General features: G+C 40.9%; 1 protein-coding gene across 1 annotated transcript in view; it reads right to left on the bottom strand.

Moving 5' to 3' along the window:
- Positions 1 to 5,059, bottom strand: part of ibtk (inhibitor of Bruton agammaglobulinemia tyrosine kinase) — a 41,817-nt gene extending 36,758 nt beyond the window's left edge. The window contains exon 1 of the mRNA XM_088625910.1: positions 4,869 to 5,059. The gene's annotated coding sequence lies outside the window, so the exon portion shown is untranslated. The remainder of the gene's footprint in view (positions 1 to 4,868) is intronic.
- Between the last annotated feature and the right edge of the window lie 18,355 nt (positions 5,060 to 23,414).

The following is a 23,414-nucleotide window of genomic DNA, read 5'->3' as shown; positions in this document are numbered from 1 at the left end:
TATGAACATGTCTTAATAAGTGGCCAATTCATGATGAATAATGATTCAGGAATAACACAGACTCAGCCACTGCCAGATCATTCAGTCTTTGCTCTCCATGTGTCCCTTTTCCAGACACATAAACGGGAGGAGCTCTGAAAACTCAAAAACTGATACAGGTTTGATGTTAATTCCAAACCCAAGTCTATGCTTCAACAGCAAAAAACAGTTTAGAAAATAAAAAGGTCTGATCAAAGAAGTATAGTAGTTCAGTTCAAGGCTTTAATTAGCCTAAGCAATTAAAAGCTCAACTTCAATGAAAGCCAGAAGACAAAGAAGCACACCAGCATCACAGTTGAGAACCACTAGTTAATTAAAAATGAATAATCATTACTTACTTATAATAGTAATAATATTTGTCTTTTGAATTAACTATGTAGCATAGATATATTCATATTCCATTGTGAGATTTTTAAAATAATTCACAATATATCTTTTCTACTTATTAGTAACTGTTTGTTTTTATGCATTTATCTAAGTTTATGATAGTGTTAGACTGTTTTGTCTATTTCAAAATATTTGTCTCTCATGTGTTCCATTCAAAATATTTGAGTAGTCAGTATCTAATGGGTAAATGTCATTTAAGGTGATGAAAAGCACATATCCCTGTACACAATGGGATTGCAGTCAGATTTTGATTGGTTGTCTTGGTTGACATTATTTAGGGTTATAAACCCACCTGTTCCTCAGGCAAAGGGGAAAAACAGACAGTAGACAAGGGAAACAGAAGAAGACAAGACTACAGCCAGAGGTCACCAACTGCAGATATTAGTGGAGACTCTAGGAACACATCTTCAGCTCTACAGGTAAAAATGTAGGCAACCAGACAGACATTACTTCTTAATAGTAATGCATGCTACTGTAGTGTTAGCAAACTTAACCATTTTCAATTTCATTAGTCACCTTCATTGTACATTAAAAACTCAACCTTGCTGCCTGGGCACATCTCAGATAGGCCAAAGTGCTATATGTATCAACTGATACAGTCTAATTAAGCTAATTAGAGTTTTCATCTGACTGTGGGGAATGATGCTACATTCTTTGATAGTCTCCACGTCCATCTCCCTTAGGGTTTGCGGATGCCTTCAAAGACCCTGAACATGATAATCAGTGTTGTCCCAGAGATACCAGGTCAGACAAAAGTAGGACACTATCCAACTAATCACTTTCTGGAAGAATTGTGGTTGATTTTTTGTGTCTTAGAGTGACATATAATCACTAAAAAGGTTAGTGAGGATAAATATCTCTAATGTGGCATTCTTAAAACAACACTCTCAAAGATGATGGAAGGGTCTTAGCAGGTCTAATAACTCTGAACTATCCACTTTGCAGCTTATGACCAATTATCTGTCAATTTGCTTGCCAACATCTTTTGAAGCTTCAGGTGTACTAGAACATCATTCCTTTCTGCTTTACACAACCAAAGTAACATAAAACGTAAGGGACAGTTTTGTCATTTTCCAACCATCTCTCTAATCAAATACAACACATATTCAAAAACACTATGTTAAAAACACATGCAGACTACATGTACAGTATCTTTTGCCAGGGAGTATATCACACTGTGTTAAGACAACTTCTCATCAGCAGCTGAGAAAAAGAAGTTGTAAAATTTAAAGATGTCATATACTTGTACACTCATGTATAATCCATCAGAAGTTATTGAAATTTCAAGATAAGCAAATGCTTCAAACAAGTTTTTGTTGTATGGCAGGTGCTTTGTGAGAGAATTAAACTACTATCAAGACCTGTGTAATTCACCAGAACAACTGGTTTCAAACCAGGCTGTGGAAAGCATTTAAAACGTTTTTCAAATGATGGTTACTTTAACAGTGCAGCAAGTTTGCAGGACTCATGGCTCATACAAAAGTCTCAGTATAGCTGTTGGTATTTATCAAAACAATGGCTGTGTTTGAAGTATGACTGATAATATGGTTACAACAGTAATGAGGAAACAGGAAAGAAATTCCACCCAAAACCTGAAACACACTACCACCGAACCCAGCAGCATCTGCAATTCAAGACATGTCGGAGAGTACATGGACAAAGATTCAAAGCCAATAGAAACTTTTCAGTCTATAAGTATCTTATCCCTCTTCTTGCAGAGACAGAGGCAATACAATACCACACAGTTATTTAAACAAATACATACAGATTAATGTATTTATTCACCAGCATTCTAATTTCAAATCTGATTGATGAAAAGTACTGGTAATAAAAAGCTTCAGATTTTTTATTATTAAAAACTCTATATCGTGATACATGTCGTTACCATCCAAAATTAGAATTATACTGTGATTTAAATTTTAGGCCATATCGCCCAGCCCTATTTTGAAGTGGTGCATATATCAACTGTCACAAAGCAAAAATGTCAACCTTTTTAGACAGAGATATTAAAGAACCTCACAGCAAACAGCTCCTAAAAGCAAACAATGTACCTGACAGTGCAGATTCTGAGTCATTCTGACTAGAGCAGAGACATTTGCTTTGTTGGACTCTTGTGACAGCACATGCAATTTTTACATCAGATAGGATGTTGCCAACATTGAGTGATGAAATTTATCTTCAGCTTTCAACAGATTCAGTCCCTCTTCTGAATAAGTGTACCTAACTAATTATATAATGGAAGTACAAATTCTAGCTGTATCCTTTTCAAATCCATTACAATTTATAACTACCTCACTGTCTGGCACAGAACAGGAATGACCAGACTTGACTTACTGTGTATTGTGCAGGTTTTGTGGAGCCACCCATGTTTAAGGTTTTAACACAGGAGTCTCAAACCCTCATCCTGGAGAACTCGTCCAGTTAATCCTATAGTGCACCCTATCACCTGTATTTTTTTAATTATTTGATCATTTGAAAGTTTTTGAACAATTTATCAAGTCATTGGTGATCCCTCACAGTCAAAGAGGGTCTTCCATAAGCCCCTAGGCGCCTGATCATTCCGGTACAGGATCTGCACTTTCTCTCACAGGTTGGGTGGGTGTTGTCTCTGAGGATATCTGGTTGTGTAATGCACATTCCGGTCAAGGTGAGACATTTTCACTGTGCTTTCTTATTCTGGTGTCTTTGAGTCTGAAAGTGCTGGGCTCCTTCCCAGATATTATTCCTCCTACCAGTTCGTTCAAGGGCCATAATCCTCTGGGAGCTGATATGATGCAATGCAACATTTTACTTTTACCATATATTAAGAAATCTACACCTGTCCTCTGGTGCAACTGCCCAAAAGAGAACCACCTTTTGAAGCCTGGATTCTGACATCTGAACAACGTCAACCAAATAGCAGAGTTTACAGTGTCACTGCATGTGCTGTCTCCTGGGGACAGGACACTACTGTAACGCTTCGGGGCTCAGGCGGGCGCCCTTGCCGCATTAGGTCGGCCCCCCACCGTCGGGGGCTCGAACCCGGGATTCACGCGTCACTCAGCAGGGAGCCAGCCAGGTGAGCTCAAGAGAGATCTCTCCACAGCCCAGGGGCTGTGGTCCTGCTGTCACAGGGAAGGGCGGCGACGTCACCGCTCTGGTAAGCCGGCTCTTACACAGTACCTGTCGGCCGTATGCGTTACACTACATTGTTCACATAAGGTAACTCAGGTCCTTGAGATCTGATGTGTCTTGTTCCAGATGTTGCCTGATGGTCGGCGCTGTTGCCACCCTGAGTTTGAGTCCAGCCTGGGGACCTGCTGTGTGGAGTTTGCCATGTTGTCATCGTGGCTGCATGTGGCTCTAACAGGTTGGATGTTACTCGAAGTAGCCTAAATGTTATGTTCACCAACATGAGCATGTCTTTGTTTAATAATTCGTTGACAGAAAAATCTTTCAATAAAAGGGACAGAAATCTTGTGACATTCGAAATGTTTTGAAGGTTTATCTTTCACTAATGCATGCAACTTCAAAACCTCAGTGCCCCTAAATTGTGTCCTGGGGGTATACCCACTATATATCATTTAAAAAATACGACTATGCTCCGTTAACATTTAGGTCGGCCTTTTTATCTTATAGATATTAATTGCAGGGAACGTACGAGAATAAATGTTGGTGCCTTCCAGTATGTACTGTACTGTAAACCTGTCCATACAGTTCAGTGGTTCATTAGCACCGACGTTCGTATTTGTTTGGCAAAACTGGTTAAGAAGAAGCCTGTGGAGCATCACGTGCAAAAGGATTAACTAAAATACTACAAAGCAGGCGTGTGAAAATTGTCACCTGATTCGTAAAATGAAACTTTATAACAAACAGTGCAAGTTCCCATGGGTCAAAGACATACATACTGTACAAATTAAACTTTATTAAACGTATTACACTAGGACTGAAGATGACAGACATGTAAATGAGACAGCACTTTTCTAGCTATATCCCGAATTCCTTAATAACTCCTAAAGTGTTAATTGAATGAGTAAGCTAAAACATTTCTCTAGATAGCTATTGCAATTGGTATAACAAAATAGAGGTATTCGTTATTCAAGTTGCATTGAATCTTTTCGGCGTCTAACCAGCACTTACGCAAGTTATGTATTTTCGTTTTGATTTTTGCAGGGATACTTTCTGTGGTGTCTGAAAATAGCTTGTATTGAGTAGGATACGTTAACTCACTGATAACATGAAGTTCAACACTTAACATAAGAAAGATTACAAAAAAATCTATCCTACAAGTGAATCTTTTTATTGTACTGTTGGGGCAGGATAATGACCGAAATGGGGTGGGAACCTCCACGCATGTTAAAAATATTTATGTAATTCCCAAAATGTTTATAAAGACTGACTTGACACATCATCACTATGGATTGTACTCGTGAACCAGTTTTCAATGTTGGCAGAAAGCTTACCTGTCGCTAGTTGAAGGCGAAAATGGTGCATTGGCTACTCTCGTGGGTACTTGTCCATAAACTCATTTTTCAATGAATATACTTCGTACGCTGTACAAAATAAGCTTTTGACAGTTGCACTGCAAATTATTAGTTAAGCAAGAGCCTCTCTTTGCCCATCAAACTTAAGAGACCGAATAACATGAGGTCATCTGATTGGTAGAAAAATCTAGCATATTATTTCGCCATTGGATAAACAACAGGAAGCTTTAAAAGGCCTTAAAGGGGCCGTGTACCCTCTGCCTTGGCCTATTTATACACATAGGTTTGACATAAGTCAATAGGCACTTCAGTTTGGAAACAAGTCAGCTCTGGAAGAGCCCAGGAGAGTGGAGCGGGCTTTGGACTTGTAAACAGAGCCAAAATCCTGTGTGGGAATCCAGGTGGGGCTGCACATTGGTGGTGGTGGAGGGGAGTAAAGCGCTTTGAATGGAGTGTCTAGAAAAGCACTATATAAGTGCAAGCAATTATTAAATGTGAATTGCTTGTGATAAAATAGTTGGCTCAATAAATTAGTAATAAAAAGACTGGGATAAATGATTACATAAATATATTAAATAATATTTAAGAGAATACTGTAGCGCTCTAGGGTTCACATGGGTATGCGCCCTCGCCACTGCTGCCTCCGGTTGGCCCCCACCGCTGGGGATTCGAACCCGGCCCTCTGGCGTCACTCAACAGGGAACCAGCCAGCTGAGCTAAAGGGATATCTCCCCCCAGCAGCGGCGGCTGAGGTCCCTGCTATTCACAGGGAAGGGCGGTGACGTCACCGCGCTGACAAGCCAGCTCGCACAGCCTCTGATGTTGGCCGTATGCGTTACAATACTCTCTTTTATCAGTTTGCTTTATGTGAGTCAGGAATACTTGTTCATGGCTGTGTTGTGTAGTTGAGATAACAATTCTAAACACCAGAGCTGCAGCTCAATTTGAACATAAAGGAGAGAGTGGATTTAGTGGGGCAGTTTGGGGGGATAGAGCAAGGTTAGTGTTGTTGTCTGGTAAATGATATATGATGCCAGGCATTACATTTGTTCACTGTGTTGCAAGGGTAGTTTTAAATGGGGATTTCTTATTTCCACGAAACTTCTTTATAGGATAATTTTCATAGGTAGGCAGAAGCTGTGCTCAAGCAGTCTAGATGTTTCAGACTAATGTCACTTTTCCTTTCCAAAGTGCCCACAGAGAGATGTATGTGAAACAGCAAGAATTTCTTCCATATAAGATGAGAGTACAATAACCACGGAAGTTCTAGATTCCACAAGAATTTCACTTGCTGTACATCCATGGTGATATGGGACCACTCAGCCAACAGCAGTGAGAGTCGCGTAGCTTCTTAAAGACTGAATTGTTTATCCTGCAGTTTATTATCTACCAGCCACTGCATTGAGTTGCACTTAAACTCGATGGTTTTCTATGTTTGTCTTTATACAATGCACCAGAGGTACATTGAACAAATCTTCATACCTCTTTTGAGCTTTCTTGCATCAGTTCTCTTTCCAATAGAACAACACACTAAGGAATGTATAGTATATTCTACTTCTTTATCGTGTGACATACAGTACTAATGACAAGGGTCTTTATTATACCAGATGATCTAACGTTTTGTTAAAAAGATACCTTATGTGGATGAAAATTTGTTATCAACGGTGTTGGTCGACAGTCTCAACAATCTCCCAGACTAGTAGCATAAGTAAACATGAAAATACCGTGCAGCTACAGTATAGTCACTGATTCACCATTTTATTGTAATGAGAGAAACGAATTCCCAAGCTATCAAAGCATTCTGAAACAATATCATTTGTTTTCTAAGTATGATGCAATATTCCCTAAAAAACACAGTGGTTCTTTTAATCACACATATCCAAACAATCTTTACAAATATTGAGAAAAGCAGCAACAGTCGAAATGTACAGGACAATGGGTTTATTACTGTCTTTGTTAAGAATACTGACAATAAGTTTTAAATTAGAAAAAAAGACAGCCTGTATGAGGAACACAAAAATATAGAAATAGCTTATTTGAAAGGTTTATTGGATTTGTTGACTGATTTGAGAAAATTGATGCTTATTCTATCTATGAAAATATTAAACTTCTCCTTACAAAAGATCTGGGATTGCAAACTTGCCAGTCAAAGCTTAGTGTTATGCACAATGTTATGGCTGCTCCTATAACAGTCAATGTAAAAAAGAAAAAAGGTGCTGAACAAAATGCTGCAAGATCACCCCCTGCTGCAAATATACACTGCATGGCTCATAAATTGAATCTGATTTTAGTCAAGGTTGCAATCTGGAGGATGTGTTAACCTTCCTTTTACAGCCTAGCATGCATCATGCCTATGTACTGTATGTAGAGAGCCACAATAAAGGAGAGACTGAAAGTGAACATCATGTTATTGCCAGAAGATTTTATTTAAATTAATTGCATTTTAATTAACAGCTAATATTTCATAATTACTTATAATACTAATATTTCTTTCTTCTTCATTTTTAATACCCATACTCAAATATGCAGGGCACTGCAAAAGTATCTTAACCCTATCTATGGTGTACAGTTTGGTGAAGTTATGAAACGCATTCACATTTTCTAAAATGTATTTTTTTCAAAACCCAAACTCTCAGAGTGAAGATCTCTAGGAGAGAAAAGAGAAAAGTCTATGAAGGGATGCATAAGTATTCAAACTTGAAAATTCAATGTTTGTTGAAAGCACCTTTGGAAGCAATTGCAGATGCAAGTTTGTTTGGGTAAGTCTGTTCCCGATCTGCATACTGGCGATGAGCATTAACCTTGTCTTCTAAAGAAATGACCATGTGGGAAAATCCATCTCCCAACATTACAGAACCACCAGAGCTCTTCGCTGTTGGAACCAGCAACACTGGGCTGTAGAGTTCTTTAGGTTTGCGCCACATGTGCGCTTGTCCACTTGCCCAGTGACAGATTGTGAAAGATGATTCATCTGACCATATCCCATTTCGCCATTGCTTGGCAATCCATTGCCCATTCTTTTTGGACCACTGGACTTCGAAGCTTGGATTTCCGGGTGTGATGAGCAGTACAGTGCATATACACTGCATTCTGACTATGGAGGTCCTGACAGGCCGTCTTTGACAAAACTCACTGCTTATGCTAGAGGTTGAAGTCTGCAGTCAATTGTTCTAGAGTTGCTCTCTTGTTTTGTTTTTGTCACGGATGTCGGAAGGGACGAACCGTGGAATGACAGGAGAGCGAAAAGACCCTATACGTAGCAGTGAGACGGGGGTTAGCCCGGCCTCAGCTGTTCAGAGAATGCCATATAGAAACCTACTGTGTGTCCCTCAGGTATCAGACATGGGACGACCTGGTGCCAGGCGGGTTTCAGGACATCCGAACGTCAATGCTGAGTGCCGGCAGAATGAAAGACTCTGAAATATATAGCCCCAGAGAGAAACACCAGAAGGACAGCAAAGAACTGGAAATGAGAGACAGGACAGAGAACAAGTGCCCTCTGGCTACAGAGGGCATGACAGTTTTGCATTTCAAACTAATGCACAGATATCATGATCCTGGAGTATGCACTTACGCCCACTGTTTCACTTGGCTTTGACTCTTTCCCTCTGAGTTACTGTATATGCTGACACCTCCTTGGACACCACTGCTAGTGAAACATAAGCAAGTTACGCTGCCTTGGAAACTGAAGCTCCTGGCAAGTTGGCTGTAACAGTCACTTCTCATTCAAGATCACCGAGTTCTCATCTTGCGGACATGTTGGCAATAATTTTAGGCAACCAGCATTTTTATACATGATCTTAAGCATGCTGGTGTAACCCTGTCTTAAGGGGGCCGGGTATTAGAATATTAGTATTATTAATAATTGTATTAAGCTATATTAATAACAGATTATCAATTACTATTCATAATGAACACAATTGTATATTGATAATATTATAATATTAATAATATGATTAGGTATTAATAGTATTAATATACTGTATGGGAATTAGTATTAGGTATCTAACTACCAGCCTGTGCAAGGCACTATTCCCGACTCCTGTGCCCCACACAGTAATTAATGCATAAGCTTTACTTATGTGGATACCCTAGCTTTCAATATATTTGGTCTATTTCAAAGTGTCATAGCTGCTCTAAAGCAAGAAAATATGAGAACTTTGTTTTGAGACTGAAAAGTTTTGTGATTTAATGGACATTCGGCAATAACAGACACCCTTCTCCTTTATTAGTCCATTAAACAGAGGATTTTTTGTATATCCTAATTCAGCAAAATGAGACTTTGTTGGGAGGAGGTGAATGCTCTTGCAAGGCACTATATTTTAAAAAAAATGTTTTCTACTTGAAGCTGATTTTGGTAGTTTAGTTTGCCCTATGTTAAACAATTCACAATTAAAAAAGTTTTAATTATTGTAGTCATTGCCTTTAAAAGTAATTAAGACAAAATTAAGTATTCAGAAAATATATTTTAGTAATTGCTTGTGATCTAATGTTAAAAGTTTATTAAAACGTGAATCTTTGCAATTATCTAATTATTCACATGCCTTTTATCTATGCTTAAGATACTGGAATATTAAAAACACTTCAGCTCAAAGAAGTACTCATCTGACATTCAAATGGGAGTGGTTTGGGAGACCAAAAGGTCATTCTTATTCTCATTTAGAAGGGTTATAATTTCTTGCCAGATGTCACAAGTCCTGATGAAACCTTTAAGTGGACCTAAGTGTCACGCCCTCTGCAGCCAGAGGGCGCTCCTTCTCTGTCCTGTCCCTAGTTTTCAGTCTGCTGTCCTTCCTGTCCCTCTCTTTCCCTTGGGCTATATATTTCCGGGTCTTGCACTCTGTCCTCGCTCAGCATTGACGTTTGGATGTCCTGAGACCCGCCTAGCACCAGGGCGCCCCACGTCCGCTCCCTGAGGGCATAGGTTTCTATACAGCATTCCTGAACTCTTTGCACTAATGAGCCCGGGCCTTTTTCCTGTCTCGCCGCTACGCATATGGGTCTTTTTCCGCTCTCCTGCTCCCCACGGTTAGTCCCTTTGGACGTCCGTGACAGAATGCTGAGCCACCTACTGACCCCGCGAGGGGCGCTTTTTTTTTGTTTTGCCGCAGTTTTTTTTTTCTTGTTCTCTGGGCTGTTTTTTTTTCAGTTCCTCTATTCTAATCACTGGATATCACTCCGATCTTCCGTGCCTGTGAGCGGGTCCTGCACCTGGCTTTCCTCGGGTAGATCACTCCGATATCAGTGATTGAATGTTGAGCTGGCTTGCTTATTCTTATTACTGGATATCACTCCGAGCTTCTGTGTCTGGAGCGGGTTTTCGTGCCTGGCTCTTCCTGGTCTTGCTCTCTCCGATATCAGTGATAGAATGGTAAGCTTTCTGCCGTTCCTCCATTCCTTTAGCTGGATATCACTCCGGGCATCTGTGTCTGTGAGCGGACTTCGATCTGGCTTTCCTCAGGTTGTCCACTCCGATATCAGCGTTAGAATGTGAACGTGCCCATTTGCTGTTCCTCCATTCTTTTCGCTGGATATCACTCCGGGCATCTGTGTCTGTGAGCGGACTTCGGTCTGGCTTTCCTCAGGTTGTCCACTCCGATATCAGCGTTAGAATGTGAACGTGCCATTTGCCCAGTCTGTGGTATTTTTCCCCGGGGTTTTTGTGGTTTTTTCTTGTTTTTTGCCTTTTGTTTTGATTTTTTTTCTTCCTGGTTTCCCCTCCTTTTTGGTCCCCCCCTGCTCTCTGTGTCATAGAACTGTGGTTCCTACCTGTTTTGTGTGGTTTGTCTCCCTGGTCTTTCCCAGGTTTTTGTTTGTGTTTGTGCTTGTGTACTTTTTTGTTTTAAGTCTCCGGAGCTCTACTCTACCCCCCCTTCCTCCACCCAATAAAGGTTTATACCCCGGAGGAGGGGGTAGCTCTCAGCCGTGGACTCCCGGAGGTTTCCTTTCAGTTAAATGAGGTTTTTCCTCCCCCCAGTGCTGGGCAGCTCATTTATTTGTATGGGCATCAGGAGCCGCCCATGAAGGGGGGGGGTACTGTCACGCCCTCTGCAGCCAGAGGGCGCTCCTTCTCTGTCCTGTCCCTAGTTTCCGGTCTGCTGTCCTTCCTGTCCCTCTCTTTCCCTTGGGCTATATATTTCCGGGTCTTGCACTCTGTCCTCGCTCAGCATTGACGTTTGGATGTCCTGAGACCCGCCTAGCACCAGGGCATCCCACGTCCGCTCCCTGAGGGCATAGGTTTCTATACAGCATTCCTGAACTCTTTGCACTAATGAGCCCGGGCCTTTTTCCCGTCTCGCCGCTACGCATATGGGTCTTTTTCCGCTCTCCTGCTCCCCACGGTTAGTCCCTTTGGACGTCCGTGACACTAAGGAGATACAGTAGGTGGATTTTTGAGACAGTCTTTCAATTTCTCTCACTTCAAAGTTCTCACTGCCTTCAAACTTGTCTTTATAGTGCCTGTGCACTTTTAGGAGAAACAAAGACTTCAGTTCAAGGTATTGTAGTTGTTATTATTGCTTATTTGATACTATCTACTTAAGATCTTGATCTTATCTTTCAGATAAGAAAGTTTAAAGAAAATTACTTTAGAAGCTGTATACCTTCAGTTGGAAAAACCTGCACCAGTTCTGTTCAAGTTAAACATTTCAGCAAGTGGTAGCTCACTGCCAGTTCATATGATATCTAAAGCTCTTCGTTGCCTAGATGACGTGAAGCACCGCTCGGTAATATTATCACAAAACTGTGATGTTTGGATCAAATCTGGCAAAAAAACAATATAGAATCTATTACATTTGCAAGAGCATTTATCAATGCTTTTCATTGTATCACCTTCAAATTGTTTGGTTGGGGGAACATTTCAAAATCCGATACCCAGAGAGCTTCAGATACTGATTGCAGGACTGCTCAGAAGACACCCCAGCTAGAGTTAGGGTTAACATTCACACTCTACTTAGACAATTTGTAAGTTCAGCGCTGGATTCTGGGGCCCAAGTCAACTTTAAGACAAGTGCTCTTTTGCTTCTATCTGAATTTTTTTTTTTCGGAGACTCTTCGGTGCCCAGATAGAATGGTGCCCCACTCGGTTATTTTGACCCAAAGCTGTGATGGTCGAATCATACAGTATGTTGCAACCAAACATTATAAAAACGTAATACATTTGCAAATGCTTTTATCAATGCTTTTGGTTGTACCACCTTCAAATTGTTTGGTTGGGGGAACATTTCAAAATCCGATACCCAGAAATCTACAGGTATTGATTGTGGGACTGCTCACTACAAATCCCCAGCTAGGGTTAGGGTTAACATTCACAGACTACTTAGACAATTTGTAAGTTCAGCGCTGCATTTTGGGGCCCAAGTCAACTTTAAGACAAGTGCTTTTTTGCTTCTATCTGAATTTTTTTTCGGAGACTCTTCGGTGCCCGGATTGCACGGAGCTCCGCTCGGTTATTTTGACCCAAAGCTGTGATGGTCGAATCAAATGTTGCAACCAAACATTATAGAATCCATTACGTTTGCAAGAGCATTTATCAATGCCTTTGATTGTATCACCTTCAAATTGTTTGGTTGGGGGAACATGTTAAAATCCGATACCCAGAGAGCTTCACATATTGATTGCAGGACTGCTCAGTAGACACCCCAGCTAGGGTTAGGGTTAACATTCACACTCTACTTAGAAAATTTTTAAGTTCAGCACTGGATTTTTCGGCCGAAGTCAACTTTAAGACAAGTGATTTCTTGCTTTTATATGAATTTTTTTTTTGGAGACTCTTCGATCACTAGATGGCAAAGAGCTCCGCTTGGTAATTTTGACCCAAAACAGTGATGGTCGAATCAAATGTTGCAACCAAACATGATAGAATCTATTACATTTGCAAGAACTTTTATCAATGCTTTTGATTGTATCACCTTCAAATGGTTTGGATGGGGGAACATTTCAAAATCCGACACCCAGAGAGCTTCACATATTGATTGCAGGACTGCTCAGTACACACCCCAGCTAGGGTTAGGGTTAACATTCACACTCTACTTAGACAATTTGTAAGTTCAGCGCTGGATTTTGGGGCCCAAGTCAACTTTAAGACAAGTGCTTTGTTGCTTTTATCTGAATTTTTTTTTCGGAGACTCTTCGGTGCCCTGATTGCACGTAGCCCCGCTTGGTTATTTTGACCCAAAGCTGTGATGGTAGAATCAAATGTTGCAACCAAACATTATAGAATCTATTACGTTTGCAAGAGCATTTATCAATACCTTTCATTGTATCACCTTCAAATTGTTTGGTTGGGGGAACATTTCAAAATCCGATACCCAGAGAGCTTCAGTAATTGATTGCGGGACTGCTCAGTAGACACCCCAGGTAGGGTTAGGGTTAACATTCACACTCTACTTAGACAATTTATAAGTTCAGTGCTGGATTTCAGGGCCCAAGTCAACTTTAAGACAAGTACATTTTTGCTTCTCTCTGAATTTTTTTTCGGAGACTCTTCAGTGCCCAGATGGCATGGAGCTCCGCTCGGTTATTTTGACCCAAAGCTGTGATCGTCGAATCGTACAGTATGTTGCAACCAAACATTATAAAAACGTAATACATTTGCAAATGCTTTTATCAATGCTTTGATTGTACCACCTTCAAATTGTTTGGTTGGGGGAACATTTCAAAATCGGATACCAAGAGATCTACATGTATTGATTGTGGGACTGCTCAGTACAAATCCCCAGCTAGGGTTAGGGTTAACATTCACAGACTACTTAGACAATTTGTAAGTTCAGCGCTGCATTTTGGGGCCCAAGTCAACTTTAAGACAAGTGCTTTTTTGCTTCTATCTGAATTTTTTTTTCGGAGACTCTTCGGTGCCCGGATTGCGCGGAGCTCCGCTCGGTTATTTTGACACAAAGCTGTGAAGGTTGAATGAAATGTTGCAACCAAACATTAAAGAATCTATTACATTTGCAAGAGCTTTTATCAATGCTTTTCATTGTATCACCTTAAAATTGTTTGGTTGGGGGAACGTCAAAATCCGATACCCAGAGAGTTCAGCACTGGATTTTAGGGCCCAAGTTGAAGTTGAAGTAAAACAAAATGCCTGACAAAGTATGGCTTGGACAGATTCTAAGTGCTTGTACAAATGTGCTAAAGAAATTATACTTTGAGTATACAGCTTGTCCAAAGTCATCCATTATTAATACTATTAGTAATATCTTCGGTAAAGGCTTTGATGCATAAATATTTCTGATAAAGGTAGGTTGTGTACTTTTGTCCAACTGAGCAATCTTGCTTTCATAAAATATACCAACATTTTAATGACTGATGATTACCATGCTGTAATACACAGTTCAAAATTAAAAGCTCAAATGCTGTACATGAGAGGTTAAGCTCCCCCTGGCGGTTTTACAAGGTGACGCCGGATAGTTTCCGGCATGACATCAAATGACGCGCGATTAACCACGTGATACTGCGTGATACTGCGTGACACTGCGTGATACCGCGACACACCCACCGGGGTATGCCGCGAAATACCCCACCCATTTTGAATGGCTGCATCTGGAGACTTCGGTGCCCGGATTGCACGGAGCTCCGCTCGGTTATTTTGACCCAAAGCTGTGATGGTCGAATCAAATGTTGCAACCAAACATTATAGATTCTATAACGTTTGCAAGAGCATTTATCAATGCTTTTGATTGTACCACCTTCAAATTGTTTGGTTGGGGGAACATTTCAAAATCCGATACCCAGAAATCTACAGGTATTGATTGTGGGACTGCTCACTACAAATCCCCAGCTAGGGTTAGGGTTAACATTCACAGACTACTTAGACAATTTGTAAGTTCAGCGCTGCATTTTGGGGCCCAAGTCAACTTTAAGACAAGTGCTTTTTTGCTTCTATCTGAATTTTTTTTTCCGGAGACTCTTCGGTGCCCGGATTGCACAGAGCTCCGCTCGGTTATTTTGACCCAAAGCTGTGATGGTTGAATCAAATGTTGCAACCAAACATTATAGAATCTATTACATTTGCAAGAGCTTTTATCAATGCTTTTGATTGTATCACCTTCAAATTGTTTGGTTGGGGGAACATTTCAAAATCCAATACCCAGAGAGCTTCAGATACTGATTGCAGGATTGCTCAGTAGACATCCCAGCTAGGGTTAAGGTTAACATTCACACTCTACTGTGGTGTCTCCGGGGGAGAGTTTATGTAAATGAAGGTAGTACTCACACCACACTTTTCTTTCCTGAGATCCGTGGCGTTTCTTCCTCCAACTGTCTTCCGAATACTGTCCGTAATCCGTTCCCTTAGTCCTGATCCGATCCGAGTTCGAAAAGTCCGTAATAAAGCCAATCCGCGATGTATCCTTAACCAGTGTCCGTAATCCAAAACCATAAACCTTCTCTCCTTTCAGTAGTCCGTTATTCCTTAGCCCGATCGTTAACATGCACCTCTTTCCTCTCTTTTCCTCCAAACTGCATTCACCTTACCGGCTTCCGCCCTGTTCACTGCCTCCGGGGCACTTATATTTCGGCTCCTGATGCGGCTCAGCTGTGTCTCGTTGTTTCTCAGGGTAGACCCTTTCCATTTCCTGGTCAGCTGATTCTTTTTGGCCGCCATTTTGCTAAGGTCCATATTTAGTATTTTCAGCGTTTCGTTCCTGAAATACCGGTTAGAGATGACCCTTACCCGGGTCCTCTTACATTCCCTCCCCCTGATATCAGCCCTGACCTCGGGCAATCTAGAAAAAAATAAACCGTGCATTCGGGAGAGTGCGTCTACATTTCCTTGTTTCCTTCCGGGTCTATATACCATTTGGAATTGAAATCTTTGAAAGACCCCATCGTGTAATTCTATCGTTTTTATCCATATTTTGTAACATCCTTGTTAATGGTGCATGATCTGTGTATAATATAAATCGTCTTCCCAATAAATAATACTTCAAATAGTCTAGGGCCCATTTGATTGCTAGACATTCTTTCTCTATCGTAGAATAGTGTTTTTCGGCCGGATTCAACTTACGGCTGATATACAGAATAGGATGCTCCAGTCCTTCAATTTCTTGCGACAGTATGGCTCCAATCCCAGTGTCTGAAGCATCAGTTTGTACCATGAAAGGCTTACTGAAGTCTGGTACCTGTAAGACTGGTTGAGAAGCGAGAGTTGCTTTTAAGTCTCGGAAAGCCCTCTCTTCCAAGTCGGTCCATTTTATTTTCTCCGGACAGCTCATCTTCGTTAGATCGTGTAGAGGGGCGGCCATGGATGCAAACCCTGGAATGAAACGTCGATAGTAACTTGCCAGTCCCAAAAACGTTCGAATTTGCTTCTTGGTAGCTGGTTTGGGCCAGTTCTTGATTAATTGTACCTTCTGATCTTGGGGCATGATCAATCCTCTCCTGGAAGACCGTGGTGACGACCCTACCGACGACCCTGATGAGACGGACCCACAAGAAGGTGGAGCTGAACTTGGAGTTGAGTTTGAAAATATGGATCTACCGAACTGGGAACCCCCAGAACGTCGTGGTAAGTTTGGGACGGCCCAACTAGAAGATGGGAACTTGAGACATGCGTGGGGGCATGTCAGGAAAATTGATGGGGAGTGGTGTACTGATCCTAATACAGTGAGTTACCCATATTTTATGACAAAGAATAATCTCCTCTATCAAGTGCAGCAGAAGGGACAGGAAGAAGTGGAACAACTCCTTATTCCCCGGGCCTACCAGATGAAGCTCCTCAACTTGGCCCATAGCCACCTCCTGGGCGGGCACCTGGGGGTAAAGAAGACATCTGAGAGACTCCTCTCTAGGTTCTTTTGGCCAGGGATCTATAAGGCCATCGAGAAGTACTGTCGGGAATGCCCCGAGTGTCAGAAAAGTGCGCCACAACCTTATTATAGGAACCCTTTGATTCCCCTCCCAATTATTGAAACCTTCGAACGGATTGGGATGGATTTGGTGGGGCCCCTGCTCAGAACCACCAAGGGTCACCAGTATATTTTAGTAATAGTGGACTATGCTACCAGGTACCCCGAAGCCATTCCGTTGAGAGCTGCCACCGCCAAAAACATAGCTAGGGAGCTAGTACAACTGTTCGCTCAAGTCGGAATTCCTAATGAGATCCTAACTGATCAAGGAACACCTTTTATGTCTAAAGTCATGCGAGACTTATGTAAGCTACTAGGTATACAGCAGATCCAAACCTCTGTTTATCACCCTCAAACCGATGGTCTAGTAGAACGTTTTAATAAGACCCTGAAAAGCATGCTTAGGAAGACGATGCAAAAGGATGGGAAAAATTGGGATCAGCTGCTCCCGTATCTCATGTTTGCGGTTCGAGAAGTACCGCAGGCTTTGACTGGATTTTCCCCCTTTGAATTATTATACTCTCGGAAACCACGGGGCCTATTGGACGTGGTCAAAGAATTGTGGGAACATCAACCTTCCCCTTTACAAACTATCATTGAGCATGTGGAACAGATGAGAGAAAGAATAAATGTTATTGTTCCCATGGTGAAAGAAAACCTGGAGAAAGCCCAGGCTCAACAACAACAAATTTATAATAGGGGAGCAGTTGCGAAGGAATTTCAGATTGGGGACAGAGTACTGGTTCTAGTTCCAACCCCAGAGTGTAAATTCTTGGCATCCTGGCAGGGACCTTATGAAGTGGTGGAAAAGGTGGGGCCAGTCAACTATAAGGTCAAGCAACATGACAGAAGACGGCAGCATCAAATCTACAACGTCAATTTGCTGAAAAAATGGCATGGCTCCGAAGTTCTGCTCACCCACTTTTCCCCAGACCCTCTGGAAGAAGAAACGAGTGCGGTAGCCGTGGGAGACCTGGCTCCGGCACAGAAACAGGGGGAGGGAATGTAAGAGGACCTGGGGAAGGGTCATCTCTAACCAGTATTTTCATCGTTTCGTTCCTGAAATACCGGTTATAGATGACCCTTCTCCGGGTCCTCTTATACTACTTAGACAATTTGAAAGTTCAGCGCTGGATTTTGGGGCCCAAGTCAACTTTAAGACAAGTGCTTTTTTGCTTTTATCTGAATTTTTTTTTCGGAGACTCTTCGGTGCCCGGATTGCATGGAGCTCCGCTCGGTTATTTTGACCCAAAGCTGTGATGGTCGAATCAAATGTTGCAACCAAACATTATAGAATCTAGTACATTTGCAAATGCTTTTATCAATGCTTTCGATTATATCACCTTCAAATTGTTTGGTTGGGGGAACATTTCAAAATCGGATACCCAGAGAGCTTCAGATATTGATTGCAGGACTGCTCAGTAGACACCCCAGCTAGGGTTAGGGTTAACACTCACACTCTACTTAGATAATTTGTAAGTTCAGCGCTGGATTTTGGGGCCCAAGTAAACTTTCGGACAAGTGCTTTTTTGCTTCTATCTGAATTTTTTTTTCGGAGACTCTTCGGTGCCCGGATTGCGTGTAGCCCCGCTCGGTTATTTTGACCTAAAACTGTGTTGGTCATATCAAATCCTGCAACCAAACATTACAGAATCCTTAACAAATACAAGAGCTTTTATCAATGCGTTTTATTGTATCACCTTCAAATTGTTTGGTTGGGGGAACATCAAAATCCGATACCCAGAGAGCTTCAGATATTGTTTGCAGGACTGCTCAGTTGATATCCCAGCTAGGGTTAGGGTTAACATTCACACTCTACTTAGACAATTTGTAAGTTCAGCGCTGGATTTTGGGACCCAAGTCAACTTTAAGACAAGTGAGTTTTTGCTTCTCTCTGAATTTTTTTTTTCGGAGACTCTTCGGTGCCCAGATAGAATGGAGCCCCACTCTGTTATTTTGACCCAAAGCTGTGATGGTCGAATCAAATGTTGCAACCAAACATTATAGAATCTAGTACATTTGCAAATGCTTTTATCAATGCCTTTGATTGTATCACCTTCAAATTAATTGGTTGGGGGAACATTGCAGGACTGCTCAGTAGACACCCCAGCTAGGGTTAGGGTTAACATTCAGACTGTACTTAGACAATTTGTAAGTTCAGCGCTGGATTTTGGGGCCCAAGTAAACTTTCGGACAAGTGCTTTTTTGCTTCTCTCTGAATTATTTTTTCGGAGACTCTTCGGTGCCCAGATGGCACGGAGCCCCGCTTGGTTATTTTGACCCAAAGCTGTGATGGTCGAATCAAATGTTGCAACCAAACATTATAGCATCTATTATGTTTGCAAGAGCATTTATCAATGCCTTTGATTGTATCACCTTCAAATTGTTTGGTTGGGGGAACATTTTAAAATCCGATACCCAGAGAGCTTCAGTAATTGACTGCGGGACTGCTCAGTACACACCCCAGCTTGGGTTAGGGTTAACACTCACAGTCTACTTAGACAGTTTGTAAGTTCAGCGCTGGATTTTGGGGCCCAAGTCAACTTTAGGACAAGTGATTTGTTGCTTCTACATGAATTTTTTTTATCTGAGATTTTTCGGTGCCCAGATGGCACGGAGCCCCGCTTGGTTATTTTGACCCAAAGCTGTGATGGACGAATCAAATGTTGCAATCAAACATTATAGAATCTATTACATTTGCAAATGCCTTTATCAATGCTTTTGATTGTATCACCTTCAAATTGTTTGGTTGGGGGAACTTTTCAAAATCGGATACCCAGAGAGCTTCAGATACTGATTACAGGACTGCTAAGAAAGCACCCCAGCTAGGGTTAGGGTTAACATTCACACTCTACTTCGAAAATTTTTAAGTTCAGCACTGGATTTTTCGGCCGAAGTCAACTTTAAGACAAGTGATTTCTTGCTTTTATATGAATTTCTTTTTTTGGAGACTCTTCGATCACTAGATGGCAAAGAGCTCCGCTTGGTAATTTTGACCCAAAACAGTGATGGTCGAATGAAATGTTGCAACCAAACATGTTAGAATCTATTACATTTGCAAGAGCTTTTATCAATGCTTTTGATTGTACTGTATCACCTTCAAATTGTTTGGATGGGGGAACATTTCAAAATCCGACACCTAGAGAGCTTCACATATTGATTGCAGGACTGCTCAGTAGACACCCCAGCTAGGGTTAGGGTTAACACTCACACTCTACTTAGACAATTTTTAAGTTCAGCACTGGATTTTGGGGCCCAAGTCAACTTTAAGACAAGTGCTTTTTTGCTTCTCTCTGAATTTTTTTTTTCGGAGACTCTTCGGTGCCCAGATGGCACAGAACTCCGCTTGGTAATTTTGACCTAAAGCTCTGATGGTCGAATGAAATGTTGCAACCAAACATTAAAGAATCTATTACACTTGCAAGAGCTTTTATCAATTCTTTTGATTGTATCACCTTCAAATTGTTTGGTTGGGGGAACATTTCAAAATCGGATACCCAGAGAGCTTCAGATATTGATTGCAGGACTGCTCAGTAGACACCCCAGCTAGGGTTAGGGTTAACACTCACACTCTACTTAGATAATTTGTAAGTTCAGCGCTGGATTTTGGGGCCCAAGTCAACTTTAAGACAAGTGCTTTTTTGCTTCTATCTGAATTTTTTTTTCGGAGACTCTTCGGTGCCCGGATTGCGTGTAACCCCGCTCGGTTATTTTGACCTAAAACTGTGTTGGTCATATCAAATCCTGCAACCAAACATTACAGAATCCTTAACAAATACAAGAGCTTTTATCAATGCGTTTTATTGTATCACCTTCAAATTGTTTGGTTGGGGGAACGTCAAAATCCGATACCCAGAGAGCTTCAGATATTGTTTGCTGGACTGCTCAGTTGATATCCCAGCTAGGGTTAGGGTTAACATTTACACTCTACTTAGACAATTTGTAAGTTCAGCGCTGGATTTTGTGGCCCAAGTCAACTTTAAGACAAGTGCTTTTTTGCTTTTATCTGAATTTTTTTTTTCGGAGACTCTTCGGTGCCCGGATTGCACGGAGCTCCGCTCGGTTATTTTGAGCTAAAACTGTGTTGGTCATATCAAAACTTGCAACCAAACATTACAGAATCCTTAACAATTGCAAGAGCTTTCATCAATGCGTTTTATTGTATCACCTTCAAATTGCTTGGTTGGGGGAACATTTCAAAATCCTATACCCAGAGAGCTTTACATATTGATTCCAGGACTGCTCATTACACACCTCAGCTAGGGTTATTCACACTCTACTTAGACAATTTGTAAGTTCAGCACTGGGTTTTGGGGCCCAAGTCAACTTTAAGACAAGTGCTTTTTTGCTTCTATCTGAATTTTTTTTTTCGGAGACTCTTCGCTGCCCAGATGGCACGGAGCCCCGCTTGGTTATTTTGACCTAAAGCTCTGATGGTCGAATGAAATGTTGCAACCAAACATTAAAGAATCTATTACACTTGCAAGAGCTTTTATCAATTCTTTTGATTGTATCACCTTCAAATTGTTTGGTTGGGGGAACATTTCAAAATCCGATACCCAGAGAGCTTCAGATATTGATTGCAGGACTGCTCAGTACACACCCCAGCTAGGGTTAGGGTTAACATTCACACTCTACTTAGACAATTTGTAAGTTCAGCGCTGGAGTTTAGGGCCCAAGTAAACTTTCGGACAAGTGGTTTTTTGCTTCTATCTGAATTTTATTTTTTGGGACTCTTCGGTGCCCGTATTGCGCGGCATCCCGCTCGGTTATTTTGACCTGAAAATGTGTTGGTCGGATCAAAACTTGCAACCAAACATTACAGAATTCTTAACAATTGCAAGAGCATTTATCAATGCTTTTGATTGTATCACCTTCAAGTTGTTTGGTTGGGGGAACATTTCAAAATCCGATACCCAGAGAGCTTCAGATATTGATTGCAGGACTGCTCAGTAGACACCCCAGCTAGGGTTAGGGTTAACATTCACACTCTACTTAGACAATTTTTAAGTTCAGCGCTGGATTTTGGGGCCCAAGTCAACTTTAGGACAAGTGATTTTTTGCTGCTATCTGAATTTTTTTTATCGGAGACTCTTCGGTGCCTAGGTGGCGCGCAGCCCCCCTTGGTAATTTTGACCCAAAACTGTGATGGTCGAATCAAATGTTGCAACCAAACATTATAGAATCTATTACATTTGCAAGAGCTTTTATCAATGCTTTTGATTGTTTCACCTTCAAATTGTTTAGTTGGGGAAGCATTTCAAAATCCGATTCCCAGAGAGCTTCAGTAATTGATTGCGGGACTGCTCAGTAGACACCCCAGCTAGGGTTAGGGTTAACATTCACACTCTACTTAGACAATTTGTAAGTACAGCGCTGGATTTTGGGTCCCAAGTCAACTTTAAGACAAGTGCTTTAGGACCAGTGATTTTTTGCTACTACTGTACTTCTGCAGATGATCTTCAACTACTTCATCAGAGTCAGGGAAGCATCTTCCCCAGTCCATCAGAATTCCGATACCAGCTGATCTAGAGTTTGTGGACCAAACTGTTCCCTGACCTGTGGCATCATAGGTGGGGCTTATTCACTCTGTGCTACTGCACACATTTTGCAATTGGTGTTTGTCTGAAATGTGCATATCTGAACTGTCTCCATCATTGAAAACCTCTACATCAGTGTTATGAGGGTTTTATTATCTCTTTCTGGGGGGTGGGAGTGAATTCATGGCACATTAATAAAGTTAATATATTAATTAGACTATCCCTTTAAATTTTCAGTTAATTACTGAAATGTGAAATGTATGCCATAAAACCCCAGTAAAACATGCTTTGTTGGATATTCTTTTGAGAAAGTTAAGCTATTTTTAAGCAATCCAAATAGTCTATGCTAATTTCTGTACTGCATTTCAGCAGGAGGTGTTTCTGTAATTTTGCTGACTTAGTTTATGTTTTTAATATTATTTTAAAAGTGCATTTAATAAAGTAAAATTGTGATAAAATCGACACTAATATATTTTATACACAAATGACACATACACATTTTAATTTAAAATGGATAGTGTAATCGACTCTATCAAATGCTTTAATACATAATGAACACTAAGGGGAGCCGTTATTATACACTGTGCAAAATGGAACAAAACAAAAATAAAAGTCCATTGGTAGACATTTGTATCATTTTATTCCACAGTGATCCAGCCATGGATATAAGTGTTAATAATTTTAACATGTTGACTATTTTGTTGGAGTTCCTCTTTTATTCTGTTTAATACAAAAGAAGTGAACCAAATTCTTAAATAATAAAGGTTATGTTCAATTAAAGATGTTATACATAAGCTTCTTTTAAAAATCATTATTTGTTTTTAATCATCATGCACAGTATATGATGGTCTATGTAAACAAAACAATGTTCACATAGACTTATAAAACATAGACTTAAAACTGCTCATTTATAGGGCATTCGCTTTGACAGCTCTCAGGTCCAAATCTTTGACCTGGTTTTAAAGCCCATAAAAGCTTCAAAAGACTCAAAAAAGGAAAAGGCCTGGCCATCATTTGGGACATGATGTGAGGCACTGACCTTGAAGAAACCACAATAAAGTAATGCTTTATGCTGGGGCACAACACATAAAGGTGAGTAGCAAGACATTAGTATGAAGGCAAACAACTAAATGAAC

This window comes from Lepisosteus platostomus, chromosome 3 (assembly GCF_059453375.1).
Source record: "Lepisosteus platostomus isolate fLepPlt1 chromosome 3, fLepPlt1.hap1, whole genome shotgun sequence".
In the NCBI taxonomy this organism is placed as follows: Eukaryota; Metazoa; Chordata; class Actinopteri; order Semionotiformes; family Lepisosteidae; genus Lepisosteus; species Lepisosteus platostomus.
The sequence above is the reverse complement of the archived record's forward strand: the minus strand, read 5'-3'. Positions and strand labels throughout refer to the sequence as shown.